At 34.7% G+C, this 13,665-nt stretch overlaps 1 non-coding gene across 1 annotated transcript; it reads right to left on the bottom strand.

The window, feature by feature from the left end:
• Window positions 1-11,841: 11,841 nt before the first annotated feature.
• On the bottom strand, window positions 11,842-11,948 carry LOC125369971. The gene has a single exon (XR_007215690.1). It is a non-coding gene; the product is annotated as a small nucleolar RNA R71 (small nucleolar RNA).
• Window positions 11,949-13,665: the final 1,717 nt, after the last annotated feature.

Genomic DNA, 13,665 nt, shown 5'->3' with positions numbered 1-13,665 from the left:
ATAGCCCAGTAATAAGGTAACTTTGTGAGTTTGAGAAAACAACATCGTAAAAGGACCATATTTATGAGTATGAGAAAACAAACACATGAGGAGGGTACATATTTTAGGATGAAAAAACATCCACATAAAAGGTTTATATTTCTAAATATGAGAAAACAACCCCGTAAAAAGGGTATATTTATGAATATGACAAAAAAACCCCGTATCAGAGGTTGTTAGTATGACAAAAGAACATCGTATGAGAGTTATATTTATGAATATGAGAAAACAACCCCGTAACAGGGGTACATTTAAGAGTATGAGAAAACAACCTCGCAAGAAGGGTATATTTGTGAGTATGAGAAAACAACCCCATAAAAAAAGTATATTTTTTAATATGTGAAACAACCCCATAATAGGAGTATATTTCTAAATACTATAAAATTACCCCGTAAGAGAGGTATATTTGTGAGTGTGAGAAATTAACCTTATAAAAAGGGTATATTTATGAATATGAGAAAAAAAAAACTTGTAAAGGGTTATACTTATGAATATGAGAAAGTAACACCGTACTAGTGGCATATTTGTGAGTATGAGAAAGCAATCTCGTAGAAGGGGTATATTTATGGATATAAGAAAAGAAACCCGTAAAGAGGGGTATATTTTTAAGTCTGAGAAAACAACCCCGCAATAGCAGTATATTTGTAAAAATTAGTTAATAACACACCTTAACATAGGTATATTTGTGAGTATGAGAAAATAACCTAGTAAAAGGGATATATTTATAAGTATGAGGAAACAATCTCGTAAGAGGGGTATAGTTATAAATATTAGAAAACAACCGCGTAAAAGGGGTATATTTGTGAATTTGAGAAAACAACATCTTAAAAGCGTAAAATTATGAGTATGAGAAAACAACCCCATAAGAGGAGCTTATTTGTTAGTATGAGAAAACAACCGTGTAAAAAGAGTATATTTATGAATATGAGAAACCTTATGAGAAAAAAAGCTCGTGAAAAGAGTATATTTATGAATATGAGAAAACAAACCCATACGGGTATATTTGTGAGTATAAGATAGCAACCCAGTAAAAGGTATATTTCTAAAAATGAGAAAACAACCCTATAAAGGGGTATATTTCTTAGTAGGAGAACAAAATTCCCAAAAAGGGATAGATTTTTTAATATGAGAAAACAACCCCGTAGGAGGGGTATATTTATAGATTTTAGAAAACAATCCCGTATCAGGAGTATAATTGTAAACATGAGAAAACAAACTTATAAAAAGGGTACATTTATGAGTAATGACAAAACAACCCGTAAGATGGGCATATTTGTGAGTATGAGAAAACAACCTCGGAAAAGTGGTGTATTTTTTAATATGAAAAACAACACCGTAAGAGGGGTATATTGCTATATATTAGAAAAGAAAACCATGGAAGAGAAGTATATTTATGAGCATGAGAAAACAACCCCGTAAAAAGGGTATATTTATGAATATGAGAAAACAACCCCGTACCATGGGTATATTTGTGAGTATAAGAAAGCAACCCCATTAAAGGAGTATATTAATCCATATGAGAGAACAACCTTATAAGAGGGTTATATTTATGAGTATAAGAAAACAACCCCGTACCAAAGGGTATAATTATGCGTATGAGAAAACAATCCCGTAATAGGGGTATATTTGTGAGTATGAGAACAACCCTGTAAAAAGAGTATATTTTTTAATATGACAAACAACACTGTAATAGGGGTATACTTGTAAACATTAGAAAATAACCCCGTAAGAGACTTATCTTTACGAATATGAGAAATCAACCCCGCACGAGGGGTACGCTTATGAATATGAGAAAATAACCCTATAAAAGGCGTATATTTATAAATATGAGAGAACAACCGTGTAAAACGGGTATATTCATTAATATTAGAACACAACCCCATAAGAGGGGCATATTTGTAAACATTAGAAAGCAACCCTGTAATAGCGGTATATTTGTAAGTATGAGAAAACAACCTCATGAAGGGGGCATATTTATTAGTATGAGAAAACAATCATGTGAGGGGGTTACATTTGTCAGTATGAGAAAACAACTCCAAAAAAAGAGTATATTAATAAATATGAGAAAACAACCCCTTACAAGCAGTATATTTATGACTCTGAGAAAGCAACTTCGTAAAAGGGGTATAATTATGAATATAAGAAAATAACTTCGTTAAAAGGGTATATTTATGAGTATGGGAAAACAACCCCACTGAAAAGGTATATTTTTTAACATGAGAAAATAGCTTCGTAAGAAGGGTAAATCTGTAAATATTAGAAAACAACCCTATAACTAGGGTATATTTCTGATTATGAGAAAACAACCTTATAAAAGGGGCATATTTATGAGTATTAGGAAATAACCCCGTAAAAGGGGTATATTTATAAATATTAGAAAACAACCCCGTAAGATGAGCATATTTGTGAGTATGAGAAAACATCCCCGTAAAAAAGGTATATTTATGAATTTGAGAAAAAGGCCTCGTACAAGGGGTATATTTGTGAGTATAAGAAAACAACCTTGTAAAATGGTTATATTTATGAATATGAGAAAATAACCCTGTATTAGGAGAAAAAAACTCCGTAAGAGGGGTATATTTATAAATATTAGAAAACAATACCGCAATAGTGGTATATCTGTGAGTATGAAAAAACAACCCAGTGAGAGAGGTAAAATTATAAGTATGAGAAAAGAACCTCGCGAAAGGTGTATATATTTTAATATGAGAAAACAACCCTGTGTGAGGCGCGTATTTATGAGTATGAGAAACCAACCCGTTAGAGGGGTATAGCTGAAAATATTGGTAAACAACCTCGTAAGAGGGGTATAATTGTGAGTATGAGAAAATGACCTCGTCAAAAGAGTATATTTAAGAATATGAGAAAACAAACCCATATGAGGAGTATATTTATGAGTATGAGATAACAACCCAGTAAAAGGTATATTTTTGAATATGAGAAAACAACCCTGTAAGAGGGGTATATTTTTAGTAGGAGGGATATATTTATATATTTTAGAAAACAACCCCATATCAGGAGTATAATTGTGAGCATGAGAAATCAAACTTATAAAAAGGGTACATTTATGAGTATGACAAAACAACCCCGTAAGATGGATATATTTGTGAGTATGAGAAAACAACCTCGGAAAAGTGGTATATTTTTTAATATGAGAAACAATACTATAAGAGGGGTATATTGCTAAATATTAGAAAAGAGAACCCGTGAACAGGGGTATACTTATGAGTATGAGAAAACAACCCTGTAAAGAGGGTATATTTATGAATATGAGGAAACAACCCCGTACTAGGGGTATATTTGTGAGTATAAGAAAGCAACCCTGTTAATGGAGTATGTTAATCAATTTGAGAGAACAACCTTATAAGAGGGTTATATTTATGAGTATGAGAATACAACACCATAATAGGGGTATTTTTGTGTGTATGAGAAAACAATCCTGTAACAAAGGTATATTTGTGAGTATGAGAAGATACTCTTTAAAAAGGGTATATTTTTTAATATGATAAACAATACCGTAACAGGGGTATACTTGTAAATATTAGAAAATAACCCGTAATAGAGGTATATTTGTGATTATGAGAAAACAACCTCATAAAAGGGGCATATTTATGAGTATGAGGAAACAACCCCTTAATAGGGGTATATTTATAAATATTAGAAAACAACCCTGTAAGATTAGCATATTTGTGAGTATGAGAAAAAATCCCCGTAAAAAGGGTATTTATGAACATGAGAAAAGGGCCTCGTATAAGGGGAATATTTGTGAGTATGAGAAAACAACCCCGTAAAATGGATATATTTATGAATATGAGAAAATAACCCCGTATTAGGGGGTATATTTATGGGTATAAGTAAGCAACCCTAGAAAAGGGGTATATTTATGAATATGAGAAAAAAAATCCTGTAAGAGGGGTGTATTTATAAATATCAGATAACAACACCGTCACAGAGGTATATCTGTAAGTATGAGAAAACAACCTCATAAAAGGGATATATTTATGAGGTTGAGAAAATAACCCCGCGAGAGGGGTATATTTACGAGTATGAGAAAATAACCCCGTGTGAGGTGCATATTTGTGAGTATGAGAAAGCAATCCCGTTAGAGGGGTATAGTTGAAAATATTGGAAAACAACCTCGTAAGAGGGGTATAATTGTGAGTGTGAGAAAACAACCCCATAAAAAGAGTATATTTATGAATTTGAGAAAACAAACCCATACGAGGGGTATATTTATGAGTATGAGATAGCAACCCAGTAAAAGGTATATTTATGAATATGGAAAAACAACCTCGTAAGAGGGGGATATTTTTCTGTATGAGAATACAATCTCGTAAAAGGGGTATATTTTTAAATATGAGAAAACAACTCCGTAGGAGGGGTATATTTATAAATATTAGAAAACAACCTTATAATACGGGCAAATTTGTGCGTATGAGAAAACAACCTCGTAAAAGTGCTATATTTATGAGTTTGAGAAAACAAACCCATAAGAGGGGTACACTTGTGAGTATGAGAAAACATCCAAGTGAAAGAATTATATTTTTAAATATGGGAAAACAAACCCGTAAAAGGCATATATTTATAAATATTAGAAAACAACCCCATGAAAAGGGTATATTTATGAATATGAGAAGAAAACAACCTCGTACAAGGTATATATTTGTGAGTATGAGAAAGCAACCCCGTAGCAGGGGTACATTCAAGAATATGAGAAAACCACCTTACAAGAGGGGTGTATTTATGAATATGAGAAAAGAACCCCATAAAAGGAGTATATTTTCTAATATGTGAAACAACTCCATAAGAGGAGTATGTTTCTAAATATTAGAAAATTACTCCATAAGAGGGGTATATATATGAGCATGAGAAAGCAACCCCATAAAAGGGGTACATTTATGAATATGAGAAAACAAAATTGTAAGAGAGTATATTTATGAATATGAGAAAACAACCCTGTACAAGTGATAACTTTGTGAGTATGAGAAAGCAACCCTGTAAAAGGGGTATGTCTATGAATATGATAAAACAGCCTCGTAAGAGGGGTATATTTTTATGTTTGTGAAAATAACCCCGTAACAGCGGTATATTTGTCAATATTAGAAATCAACACTATAATAGGGGTATATTTGTGAGTATGAGAAAACAACCTCGTAAAAGGGGTATATTTATGAGTATAAGAAAACAATCCCGTAAGAGGGGTAAATTTATGAGTATGAGAAAATAACACCGTGTAAGTTGTATATTTCTTAATATGAGAAGGCAACCCCGTAAGAGGGGTATATATATGAGTATGAGAAAAGAACCCCATAATGGGAGTATATTTGTCAGTATGATAAAAATACCCCGTAAAAGGGATATATTTTTTAATATAAGGAACAACACGGTAAAAAAGGTATATTTTTAAATATTAGAAAACAATCGCGTAAGAGTGGTATATTTATTAGTATGAGAAAACAACCCCTTAATAGGAGTATATTTTTCAGTCTGAAAAACCACCCCGAAAGAGGGGTATATTTATAAATATGAGAAAACAAACCTGTAATAGGGGTATATTTATAAATTTGATAAAACAACCTCTTAAAAGGGTATAATTATGACTATGAGAAGACAACCCCATTAGAGGGGCATATTTGTTAGTATGAGAAAACAACCCCGTAAAAGCGGAGAAACAACACCATAAGAGGGGTATATTTGTAAATATGAGAAAACTATCCAGAAAGAGGGGTATATTTGTGAGTATGAGAAAGCAACCTCGTAAAAGGGGTATATTTATGAATATAAGAGAACAACCCCATACTAAGGGTATAGTAATCAGAAAGCATCCCCGTAAAAGGGGTATATTTATGAATATGAGAAAATAACCCTATAAGAGGGGCATTTTTATAAATATTAGAAAACAACACTGTAATAGGGTATATTTTTATGTATGAGAAAGCAACCTCGTAAAAAGGGTATATTTACGAGTATAAGAAAATAACCCCTTGAGAGGGGTAAATTTGTTAGTATGAGAAAACAATCCCATGAAAGGTGTATATTTTTAATATGAGAAAACAACCCCATCAGATGGGTAGATTTGTTAGTATGAGAAAGCAACCCTGTCATAGCGATATATTTCTAAATATTAGAAAACAACCTCGTAAATGTGGTATAATTGTGAGTATGAGAAAATAACCCCGTACAAGAGTATATTTATAAATATGAGAAAACAAACCCATACGGGTATATTTGTGAGTATGAGATAGCAACCAAGTACAAGGCATATTTATGAAATGAGAAAACAATCCCGTAAGAGGGGTATATTTTTTAGCATGAGAATACAACTCCGTAAAAGGGGTATATTTTTTAATATAAGAATACATCCCCGTAGGAGGGGTATATCTATAAATATTAGAAAACAATCCCGTAGCAGTTGTATATTTGTGAGCATGCGAAAACAACCTTATAAAAAGGGTGTATTTATGAGTATAAGGAAGCATCCTCGTAAAAAGGGTATATTTATTAATATGAGAAAATAACCCCATAAGAGGGGTATATTTTTAGAAATTCAAAACAACAATCTAATAGGGGTATATTTGTGAGTATGAGAAAACAACCTCATAAAAGGGGTATATTTACGAGAATGAGAAAACAACCCCATGAGAGAGGTAAATTTGTGAGTATGATAAAACAACCCCGTGAAAGGTGTATATTTTTTAATATGAGAAAACAACCCCGTGTGAGGGGTATATTTATGAGCATGAGAAATCAATCCCGTCAAAGGGGTATATTTGAAAATATTAGAAAACAACCTTGTAAGAGGGGTATAATTGTGAGTATGAGAAAACAACCCCGTCAAAAGAGTATATTAATGAATATGAGAAAATAAACCCATACGAGGGGTATATTTGTGAGTTTGAGATAGCAACACAATAAAAGATGTATTTATGAATATGAGAACAATCTCGTAAGAAAGAAATATTTTTTAGTATGAGAATACAATTTTGTAAAAGGGGTATATTTTTTAATATGAGAGAACAACCCCGTAAGAGGGGTATATTTGTAAATATTAGAGAAAAACCCGTAACAGGGGTATATTTGTGAGTATGAGAAAACAACCTCGTAAAAGGGGCATATTCATGAGTGTGAGGGAATAACCTTGTGAAAGGGATAAATTTGTGAGTATGAGAAAATAATCCGATGAAAGATGTATATTTTTTAATATGAGAAAATAACCCCGTTTGAGGGGTATATTTGTGAGTATGAGAAAGCAACCTCATCAGAGGGGTATATTTGAAAATATTGGAAAATAACCTCGTAAGAGGGGTATAATTGTGAGTATGAGAAAATAACCCTGTCGAAAGAGTATATTTATGAATATGGGAAAATAAACTCCTACGAGGTGTATATTTGTGAGTATGAGAAAGTAACGAATCGAAGATATATTTATGAATATGAGAAAACAACCTCGTAAGAAGAAAATATTTCTCAATATGAGAATACAATTTCATAAAAGGGGTATATTTTTTAATATGAGAAAACAACCTCGTAAGAGGGATATATTTATAAATATTAGAAAACAACCCCGTAATAGGTGTATATTTGTGAGTATGAGAAAACCACCTCGTAAAAAAGGCATATTTATCAGTATGAGAAAATAACCAAGTGAGAGGGGTAAATTTGTGAGTATGAGAAAACAATCTCATTAAAGGTGTATATTTTTTAATATGAGAAAACAATTATGTTTGAGGGGTATAATTGTGAGTATGAGAAAACAACCCCGTTAAAAGAGTATATTTATGAATGTGAGAAAATAAACCCAACGAGTGGTATATTTGTGAGTATGAGATAGCAACGCAATAAAAAGTATATTAATGAATATGAGAAAACAACCCGGGAAGAGGAGTATATTTTGAGTATGAGGAGGGGTTGTTTTCTCATATTCATAAAGATAACCTTTTACGAGATTTTGTTTCATACTCACAAATATACCACTATTACGGGGTTGTTTTCTAATATCTACAAATGTACCCCTATTATGGTGTTGTTTCTCATATTATAAAATATATACCCCCTCTTACGAGATTTTTTCTCATACTAATAAATATACCGCTCTTAAGGTATTATTTTCTCATACTCATAAATATACCTCTCATACGGGGTTGTTTTCTCGTATTCATAAATATATTATTTTTATTGGATTATGTTCTCATACTCATAAATATACTCCTCTTATGGGGTTGTTTTTCTAATATTTACAAATACAACCGTATTATTTCCTCATACTCATAAATGTACCTCTTTTGTGAGAGTGTTTTCTCATACTCACAAATATACCCCTGTTATGGGGTTGTTTTCTAATATTTAAAACATACATCCTTTTTGCAGGATTATTTTCTCATACTAAAAAATATACCCCTCTTACAAGGTTGTTTTCTCATATTTATAAATATATCCCTTTTAGTTAGTTGTTTGCTTACACTCACAATATATACCCCTCATACGGGTTTGTGTTCTCATATTCATAAAATATACTCTTTTTATGGGGTTGTTTTCTTACACTTACAAATATACCCCTCTTACAGGGTTATTTTCTAATATTTACAAATATACTCTTCTTACGGGGTTGTTTTCTCATATTAAAGAATATATCCTTTTTACGGGGTTGTTTTCTCATACTCACAAATATACGCCACTTATGGGGTTGTTTTCTAATATTTATAAATATACTCCTCTTACGGGTAGTTTTCTCATATGAAGAAATATAACCTTTTTACGGGATTGCTTTCTAATATATATAAATATACCCCTATAATGGGGTTGTTTTCTCATATTCATAAATAAATCCTTTTTACAGGGGTTGCTTTATCATACTCACAATTACAGCCGTGGTACGGGATTATTTTTTCATATTCATAAATATACCTTTTTTACGTGGTAGTTTTCTCATATGCAAGAATATACACCTCTTGATTTCTAATATTTACAAATATACCTCTTTTACGGGGTTGTCTTTAATATTAAAGAATATATCCTTTTTACGAGGTTGTTTTCTAATATTTTCATATCTACCCCTCTTATGCGTTTGTTTTCTCATATTAACAAATATACCCCTTTACGGGATTGTTTTCTCATACTCATAAATATAAGCCTCTTATGGGGTTGTTTTCTCATATTCATAAATATACCCCTTTTTACGAGGTTTCTTTCTCAAACTCACAAATATACCCCTCGTACGGGGTTGTTTTGTCATATTTAGAAATATACCCTTTTTACGAGGTTGTTTTCTCACACTCACAAATATACCCCTCTTATAGGGTTGTTTTCTAATATTTACAAATATACTCCTCCGATGGGGTTGTTATTTCATATTAAGAAATACACCATTTTTACAGGATTGATTTCTCATACTCATAAATATATTCCTCTAACAGGGTTGTTTTCACATACTCATAAATATCCCTTTTTATGAGGTTGTTTTCATATACTTACAAATATACCCCTGTTACTAGATTGTCTTCCAATATTTAATAATATACCTCTCTTACGGGGTTGTTTTCTAATATTTGTCAATATAAAAAAAGACCCGTAGGAGGGGTACATTTTATAGTATTAGAAAATAACCCCATACAAAGGGGTTGATAAGCATCATACTACACATGGTTTCCTTCCCGATTGTTTACATTTTTATGCATGATTATCCCGTTTTATGCTAGAATCACCTGTCTTTTGTTTCCTTTCTCGTTTCAGGTCATTTTCGAAAGACACCGTCAATAATCGAGGGAAATACGTGTGATTACGGACCAAAATCCATCAAATTGGGTGAGACCTAGCACCCCGAGGGTTGAGCACGGCCTGGACTCCGGCCGTGCTGAATTACCAAGAGGCTATCCCCAATTGTGCCATTTCAAAGACGACCAGAAGCCACCACGGCCTCCAAAGACGGCCTGTGGTGGCTCGGCATGGCTTGGAAGGAGTCGACAACAGACTCCACAGATTCAAAGATCGCTTGACTCGGCCAGGCTGAATCATCACACTGGACTCCGTACGAATCAACTATATGGGCAATTTTGAGTTCTTTTGGAGGGGGACGATTTTTGGACTCAATTCCAAGACACACACTTAATTAATTGTTTCCTATACCCCAATTGTAGACCTTGAGAGATCAATTTCATCAATTGAAGGAGGGACTTCACTTGTTCCAACATCGAATTGAAGATCAAGACAAACTTTGGGAGCATTCAAGAGGCAACTAGGGTTTGAGATTTCGAATTTGCAAATTTAGGGTTTCTCATTCAGCTTGAAAGAGAAGGGTGTACATGCCTTTAATTTGTTTTTCCTTATTTTGTTCCCTAATTGCTTTAACCATGAACATGAGTAGCTAGATCTGTTGAATCCATTAGGGTTCACCTTTGTTGATGGATTATGCTTAATTGTTAGTTTTTATAATTGTCATTCTTGCAATCTTCTTGCTATTCAGTAATAAAGTTTGATTCAGTTAATTTGAGACGTTGGATTAATTGTTTATTAGGTTGTTTCTTGACATTGAGAAATGCTTGTTACAACTGGACATTGAATAGTAAGAACTGGTAGTTAACACTTAGAGATAAGGTTGATTTACTCGCCGGATTAAGAACTAATAACTCTTAATAGTTTTAAATCATACTTAATGCTAATCTGTAGTAATCCGATAGGAAGAGATTCCATTAGGTTAGTGCAGGTTTAGGAATCCGATAAGCTCGAGAGATGAACCGGGATTCAATTCAGGATTTAGGCACGGGTAAGCAAGATCGGCAATCCATAAAATCCATATTTAGAATTCCATCACTTAGGCTCCCTTTTGGGTTTATTTCTCTCTTTGCAATTGTCTTTTGATTATCCATTGTTCTTCATTTACTTATTTGCACTCATAACCATTAGCTGGTACGTTAGAACTTTCACACCCTATTTCAGACTAGATAACATAGCAAACAGTAGTAACTCTAGGTTCACCCGATCTTCAGGGATACGACCTTGATACTCACTAGTGCTAGGCTGCATCGGTAGGTTCACTGCCTTAATTGTAGGTTGCATAAAGGGCCCATCAAGTTTTTGGCGCCGTTGCCGGGGAAAAACAGTAACGGTGAACTAGAGTGAATTGTTTTTGTGTTAATTTAGTCATTATTTGTTTATTCATTTATTCTTTATTTATTTTTTATTTTTTATTTTTTTATTATTATTTATTATTTATTATTATATTGTTTTTGTTGATTGGTGGTTGTGTGGACTTTCGGTTTCAGGTAGTTTATGACTAGGAGCTCAAACTCGAATCTTATAGAGCCTCTATCTGATCCAGAACGATCCCTCAGACTCTTAAGGAAGAGGTTGCAATTAGAAGATGAGGAGATTGAGGTTGAGGTACCTGTGGATAGACTAGACACGATGGAAAACCATGACCCCCAGGCCAATGACGATCAGAGGACGATGTACGAGTTTGCTCGACCATCTTTAGATGGGACAAAAATGAGTATAGTCAGACCTGCTGTAGCAGCCAATAATTTTGAGATAAAGGCCAATGTTATCCAGATGATCCAGCAAAGCGTGCAATTTGGAGGATTGCCCAGCGAGGATCCCAATGCACATATCTCTAACTTTTTGGAGATTTATGACACATTCAAGATAAATGGAACAACCGATGATGCCATTAGGCTGAGATTGTTTCCATTTTCCTTGAGGGACAGAGCAAAGAGATGGTTGCAATCTCTTCCACAATGTATTTATCACTACCTAGAAGGCGCTATCGAAAATTTTTTATATAAGTATTTTCCTCCTGCTAAAACTGCTAAACTTAGAAATGACATATCTTCTTTTGTGCAGTTTGATGATGAAAGCATGTACGATGCATGGGAGAGGTTTACGGATCTTTTGAGATGCTGCCCACATTATAGAATGCCGGTGTGGATGCAGGTTCAGACCTTCTACAGCGGGTTGAACCTTGCAACGAGGCAGATGGTGGATGCTGCAGCAGGTGGGGCGCTAAATAGTAAGACGCCCGAAAGGTGCTCAACCCGATAGAGGAAATGGCCATGAACAACTATCAGTGGCAATCCTCTAGGAGCCGACCAGGAAGACAGGGAGTGGTCAACCAAGTGGACTCTACAGCAACCTTGGCACCTCAAGTGGAGCTTCTAGCCAAGAAGATCGACCAACTCCAGATGCTGGTTCATGTAGCAAACGTTGGCTGCGAGTTTTGTGGTGGCCCGCATTACAAAGGCGAATCGCATCACGGAGGTATGTTTGCTTCATCCTCTACTACTTTTCCATCTAATTCTGCTATGTCTTCTGATGTTGAACAGGTTGATTATATGGGGAATGCCATAAGGCAGCAGAACGATCCTTACAGCAATACATACAACCCTGGGTGGCGCAATCATCCCAACTTCAGTTGGAGGAACAATAACGCTCAGGGTCCACCTAGTTTTCAGAGACTTCATCAGCCGCCGCAGCAACATTCAGCTGGGCCTGCACAAGCTCCTCCTCTACTAGAAAAGAAGTCAAATTTAGAGGAGCTTATGATGAAGTTTGTGACGTCTACGGAGATGAGGTTCTAGCAAACTGATAGTGCACTTAGGAACCAGCAGGCCTCGATTCAGAACTTGGAGACCCAAATTGGCCAAATCTCTAAGATGTTGTCTAAGAGGCTGCAAGGAGCACTCCCGAGCACCACTGAGTCTAACCCGAGGGAGCACGTGAACGCCATCACTTTGCATTCAGGTAAGTTAGTTTCAGCTCCTTCTAAGCCTGTTTTTGATGATGCCACTATTGATGTGCAGGTTAAGGCAAGCAGTAAGGTTAGGGAACCTAAGGGACAAAAGGTAAAATCAATTCCAGTCAGGGAATATCAACCTAAGATTCCTTATCCTGCTAGAGCTAAACAAGCAGAGGCGAAAGAGCAGTTCAGTAAGTTTTTAGATATTTTTAGACAACTGCATATTAACTTGCCTTTTATTGATGCATTGGAGCAGATGTCAAGTATGCTAAGTTCTTAAAGGACATACTTAGCGGAAAAGGAAGTTGGAGGAGGTCGCCTATGTTCAAACTTTAATGAGGAGTGCTCACGGTGTTTCGGAGCAAGTTGCCAAAGAAACGCCACGATCCAGTGGAGTTTCATTATTCCCTACACTTTAGGTAATTTGTGTGTTGATGATGCATTAGCTGATTTGGGGCTAGCATAAATGTCATGCCCACTAGTTTGTTCAATAAGCTAGGTTTGGCGAGGCAAAATCCACTAGGATGTGCATTCAATTAGCTAACCGCCTGCTAAGCTTCCTAGGAAATTGTGGAAAATGTGCTAGTTAAGGTAGATAAGTTCATATTCCCTGTGGACTTTGTGGTTTTGGATATGGACAATGAGCATGGTGTACCATTAATTTTGGGGAGACCTTTCCTTGCCACAGTCTAGAGCTAAAATAGACGTGATTTGAGGGGAAGTTAGAACTTAATGTAGGGGACGCATCGTGTCACTTTTAGTTTACCCTCATTTGATAGTTCTTCCACCGACCATGTTCATGCCATTTGTTGTATAGATGGAATTGATCTTGCATGTAATACACAACCACAAGATGTACAAATGGATGATGCTATACATGTTTCTTCCCCTACTAGTAT

This window comes from Ricinus communis, chromosome 4 (genome assembly GCF_019578655.1).
Source record: "Ricinus communis isolate WT05 ecotype wild-type chromosome 4, ASM1957865v1, whole genome shotgun sequence".
In the NCBI taxonomy this organism is placed as follows: domain Eukaryota; kingdom Viridiplantae; phylum Streptophyta; class Magnoliopsida; order Malpighiales; family Euphorbiaceae; genus Ricinus; species Ricinus communis.
This window is presented reverse-complemented; position numbering and strand designations above follow the sequence as displayed.